The following is a 6,388-nucleotide window of genomic DNA, read 5'->3' on the forward strand; positions in this document are numbered from 1 at the left end:
GTGACTCTTTGATATGCCTGTTTGGGGTGGTGGAGGAAGAGTCCTGGGATCATTACATGACAATATTCCTCAGAGAGGCATTGTTTCTGGCTAGAAAATTAATAGCTCTGAGGTGGATGGGAGATTCGAATCCAACTGTGCGGTCCTGGGTTAAACTAGTCAATGCAACCATAGTCTATGAGCGGGTAGTATAGTATAATAGGGGGTGACCGGGAAAATGTAACAAAATCTGGGGTTTGTGGAATTCTTCTCCAGACACACTTGCGGAGGTTTGAGGGAGATTATGCGGATAATGGTGGTTCCCGTTAGATGTTGGGATATGAAACACTGTCCAACGGTATATTGAGGTATAATAATGCAATGTGGCTGCTGTTGTTGTTCGTTCTTTCTTACTTTTTCTATTCCCGTTTCTATTTTGTTTTCAAAATATGGTCATGCTGATAGTTAGAGCTGTTCTTATGCTCAATATAAAATTAGATATATATGCAAATGATAAGTATGGATAACAACATTGTTCTATCTTAAGTGCTAAAGATGGACTTTATATGACTGTTCATTGTTATATTCAAATATTACTATCTATGTACTGAGCTATTTTTATATGGCAAATGTCAGTTGTACCATGTTTGAAATTGTTAATAAAACGAAGTTAAAAAAAAAAAAAAAAAGGCACCACACGCAGCAGGGGGGCCAAAGACCCTACACACCATCCCGCCCCGATGAACGAAGTTATGATTAGAAGAAAGCTTCAATTACACAATCTACAAAATTTATTTTTTCACCACAGGTATTGTTTTAATTAGTGTAATAGCTTCAATATGACACTGTCAATACTTTAGTTAGCAAAATCCTGCTGACAGGTTCTCTTTAAGTGGCGTGGATATGTCCAACCTTCTCTGTCCAGGGAGGCTACATCATGTGTTCCACACTGATAGTACTCCATACTAATACTATCCCAATGGGAATGCCATCTTTAATTGGTCACCTGTGTCCCAGCTTGCCTCCACAATGGAGTACTGGTGTTCCCACTGTTGTGTGAGGCCCCTGATAGGGTAACTTGCAGGTACCTGAGGAGAGCAGATATGTGCATGCTGCTTGCATCCACCTATTTCCTGCATCATTCCTAGGTTTAGTGTTCGTCAGAGATTTCCTCCTCTTTCGTTTCCACAGACTATCTCATTATTTACCAACTTGCTGCTGGGCAATCCTATTTCTGAGTAATCGTGCAGTTTTCTGACACTTTTTTTTGGGGGGTCCCTTTGCACTATAAGGAGGTTTTAATGGTCCTCACTCACATTTGCTCCTTTCCTTTTCCCTACTTTGGGTTTCTCCATTGACATCTGCATTCATGGGAGACCTGATCACACAAGCCCCTGGCTTTTATCACAGCTAAGTTGCAACCTTTGTTCTACTCCCAGAATGATGTAGTCCCTTTCTGGACAGGTCTGCTTTGGGAGTGTCAGAAAGTAGTCTTTATTATTTCATTAATGCTGTGCACAGTGTTTTTCCTGGGTAAAGCCTTTTCTCCGACTATCTTCCTCCTGCTCTTACTTCTGCACTGGCCTACTCTAGAAGCCCTGATCTTGCTACCAGCTTCATTTGGAGATTCAAGTAAAAAGCCAGATCACCAGGCCTGTAATTCAATCCTGATCCAGGTGCCACGGTCACATGAGCTTGTGGGTAATATCGAAAAGCAAAATAGCCAACACTCTGAGAATGGTCTTGGAAAAACTTGTATATTTTATTTCAGGAACATACACATGAACATGAAAAAGGCAGTGTCAAATCATCAAAAACTCACACGTTACAACGGTAAGGTCTTCATCATGGTTCTATTAGTAAAAGAAAATACACCTTTATATACATAGAAGAAAGGTTACCAGTTCTAGAGTTTGCATTATTTGTAACAATCCCAAAGTTATATTCCGATATTCGTCACGAATAATAAACCTAATGGAAATCAATGGGGACACTGAGCATTTTTCTTGTTGTGATGAATACTGGAATAGTACGAGAGGCTGCTAAGTCTTTGGCTTTACCCAGAAAGACACGAGAGAGGATGATGAAACTTTACATTTATTCCACATACTCTCCACTGATGTCAACACACTTCTTACAGCGGTATTCCAAGTTCTGTAAGCTTAGCAAAATTGATTTCGGTTGAGCCTCAAACCAGGCATCCGTAACAGCCATGGCATCAGAAACGGTGTGAAATTTCGTACCCTTGAGGTGTTTCTTCAGGTTTGGAAATAGATGATAGTCTGAAGGAGCTAGATCTGGTGAATAAGGTGAGTGGTTAACCAGCTGGAAGCCCAGCTCTGCCAGTTTTGCCGTGGTCACTTGTGCAGTGTGAGCGGAGGCGTGTCTTGCAGGAACAAGATTCCTTTGGACAGCTTGCTGCACTTTTTGGCCTTCAGAGTTTCCTTCAATTGGTCCAAAAGTTCAATGTAATACCTTGCATTGATGGTGGAACCCTTTTGAAGGTAGTCCACTAGCAGCATGCTCTCATCCCAGAACAGATGCCATCAGCTTAGTGGCTGATTTATGCACCCTGAATTTATTTGGACAAGGAGAACCACTGTGCCTCCACTCTTTTAACTGCTCCTTGTTTTCAGGGTCATACAAACAAATCCAGGTCTCCTCAATAGTGACCAGTTGATCCATGAAGTTGTTTTCAGTTTGTAAACGCTGACAATTGGACCGGGAAGTTTTCACTCGCATGCTTCTCTGATCTGTTGTCAAACATTTGGGAACCCACTTTGCAGATAGCTTCCTCATGTCCAAATGTTCACGGTTAAAGACACAAACACGTTCACGGGAAATCCCCATGATGTCTGCTATTGCTTTAGCTGAAATTTGTCGATTCTCCAGTATGAGGTTGAACACAGCATTGACGATCTCCGGAACAACAACCACTCTGTTGTCTAGGAGGTTCCTCATCATTGGTGAGTGGCCTGTTTTAAATTTGACAACCCAGTTCTTAAATGTGGAATATGAAGGTCATTAATATTTCAATGTCTGAGACATATCACCATGAACATCCTTCGTGGAGTTTCCTTGCAGAATCAAGAATTTTATCACTCCTCGTGTCTCAGTTGCTGTGAATATTGCATTAGACTCTGTCTGCCACTTTGTTGTCCTGGAAGGCACCAATTTTAACCTCGACACGACATTTGATGTACTGGGTACATCATGAAAGTCAGTGCCATTCTGACCAGGGGCATACATAGAAATCATGGGACCCCATAGCAGAATTTGTTATTGGGGCCCCCACCAAAAAAAATAAAAATAATATTCGGCTGGGTCACAGAAGAGCATATCTCACAACTTTGCAGCCCTTAGCAAGTAATTTTCCTCCTATTGAAGCCCATATATTCCCCTTTTATTGCAACCATAAAATATGATGGCAACAAATGTGCCCCACAAAGACTGTATGGTACCCCACAGTAAGTTCTTCCACAGTACCCTCCACACGCACAGTATGATGACCCCACTGTGCCCCCCTTCAACTACCCTAACAATGAATGGTGACCCTGACACAGTAAGCTCCCCAACTGTGACCCCACACAGAACCCTCCATGCAGTATAATGGCTCTTACTATCCTCCACATAGTATAATGGCTCCCACACAGCCCTCTGCACAGTAGGACGGACCCCACACAAACCTTCACACTGTATAATTGCTTTCACACAGTATAATGGCCCTCATATAACTCTAGATAAAGTATAAAGGCTCCCTCATAGCCCTCCAAATAATATAATGGCCCCACAAAGCCTTCCATATGGTATAATTGGCCTCAAATACTTTTCCATATAGTAATGGGCCTCATAGTCCTCCATAAAGCATAATAGGCCTTACATAATCCTCCATACAGAATGAGCCCCACATAGTCCTCCAAATCATTTAATGCACCCCATAGTCCTCCATGTACTATAATACACTCCCCATATTTCTCCACATAGCCTTATGCACCCCCACTTGTTTTCAGCGGTGAACCTCTGTAAGTGCATATTTGCTACAGTGCAATAATCACAGGACAGGGAGGGGATAAGCTTTCAAGTATTTAATCTCTATTGGAAATAATCTTCTTTATATTGATATTAGAGAGAAAAAGTGACCTCCATACACAACACAATCCACTATACCAAGACCAATAATACCACATACAAGGGGGAAATACTGCCACACCATAACCAGACCACATATTACCACCACACAGTGACCGAATACAACAACATAGAAGGGAGAAATACCGCAACACTATGACCAGACCACATAATACCATATACAAAAAATAAAAACTGCCACACCATGACCAGAAAAACACATTACCACCACATAGTGACTGAATACAACAACATACAAGGGAGAAATACCGTAACTCCATGACCAGACCACATAATGACAGAATGATACCACAAACAAGTGAGAAATACTGCAACACTGTGATCAGACCACATAGTGACCAAATAATACCGCATACAAGAGTGAAATGCCACCATACTATGACCAGACCATATATTACGACTACATAGTGATTGAATACAACCACATACAAGGGTCAAAGACCAACACCCCATGACCAGACCACATAGTGACTCAATAATACTACAATAATGATCATGAATAAAAAAAGCACAATACTAATAACACTAATATTACCATCCGTGCCATTATACACAAGAGCTCTGTATAAAGTGTCAATGTACAGGTAATACAGTGATCACCGGTGACATTATACACAGGAATTCTGTATATAGTGTACAGGTAATACAGTGATCACCATTGACATTATACACAGGAACTCTGTATATAAAGTATAGTGTGTGTGTGTGTGTGTGTGTGTGTGTGTGTGTGTGTGTGTGTGTATATATATACATGTAAGACACTGACATCAGTGACGACATAGACAGGAGCTCTGTATATAGTGTATGTGTATAGTGTACAGGTAATACAGTGATCACCAGTGACATTATACACAGGCGCTCTGTATATAGTGTACAGGTAATACAGTGATCACCAGTGACATTATACACAGGCGCTCTGTATATAGTGTACAGGTAATACAGTGATCACCAGTGACATTATACACAGGCGCTCTGTATATAGTGTACAGGTAATACAGTGATCACCAGTGACATTATACACAGGCCCTCTGTACAGTGGAACCTTAGTTAACGAGAACAATCCATTCTGGGAGTGTGCTTGTTAACCAAGTTACTCCCATAGGAAATCATTGCAATGCAGACAATTCGTTCCACAACTTGTTAAATGTCCCATGCTGGTCCCCTATTGTGCCATTCCACACAAGCACAAACACACACAAACACACACACACAAAATGCTCATCTTCCCTTCCGTTCCATCGCCGGTCTCCTGGATCTTGCAGTTCGCCGGTACAAGATGTGTATCGGGTAACCATCGCGACAAGGGAGGACCTTCCGCTGTCAGAGCGCTGACGTCAAAGGCAAGAGCCACTTGCCTCTGATTGGTCAGCGCTCTGCCTTTGAGTAGCGGCTGACAGCGGAGGTTCCTGCCTCGTTGCAATGGTTACCGATACACATCCTGTAGCAGCGAACTACAAGAACCGTGAGGTCGGCGATGGAACGGAAGGTAAGGTGAGCATAATATGTGTGTGTGTGTGCGTGTTTGTGCTGACTGTAAGAGCGGATCAGAGCGCGGTGGATGTACGGAACCAGAAGTATGTGTGGTGAGTATTTTGCTCATATGGCAAAGCTTGTTCGTAAAGTGAGTTACAAATTTACAGCAAGCTTTGCTTGTTAAGCGAAATACTCGCTAACTGGGTTACTTGTTAACCGAGGTTCCACTGTATATAAAGTATAGTGTGTGTGTACATGTAATACACTGACTTACCATTGACGTCTCTAGCTGATGTTATTTATCTACGTTTTCCTCTTCATCCGGCACTGACCGCTTTTGTTTCTTCCCGCCATGACGCGACTCTACAGAAAATAACACACAGTTACCTATAGCTCCATAGCAAATACCTCACTTTCTCACCAATTTCTACACAACTTCAGACTTTTGTTTGCCCCTATATTCCTTCATCCCAGGCCCCTAAACTGCCCCATATTGGGCCCCTATGTTCCTCCATCCCGGGCCCCTAAACTGCCCCATCCTGGGCTCCTATACTCCCTACTCTCTCCATTCACAGAGGGAGGAACAAAAAGATTCTTATCACCTCCCTGCGCTCCCCTGTCATCCCCTTACTGCTTCATATCCGGCGCGGTCAAATGACCACCCCACCCATCTGAGGCCACACGATGACATCAGAGCGTGGCGCAAAGCAGTGATGTTAAAAGATGCAGATGCACTGACATGCAAACGTATGTAGACACACAAATATGCGCACACGCTTACATACGT

This window comes from Anomaloglossus baeobatrachus, chromosome 7 (assembly GCF_048569485.1).
Source record: "Anomaloglossus baeobatrachus isolate aAnoBae1 chromosome 7, aAnoBae1.hap1, whole genome shotgun sequence".
In the NCBI taxonomy this organism is placed as follows: domain Eukaryota; kingdom Metazoa; phylum Chordata; class Amphibia; order Anura; family Aromobatidae; genus Anomaloglossus; species Anomaloglossus baeobatrachus.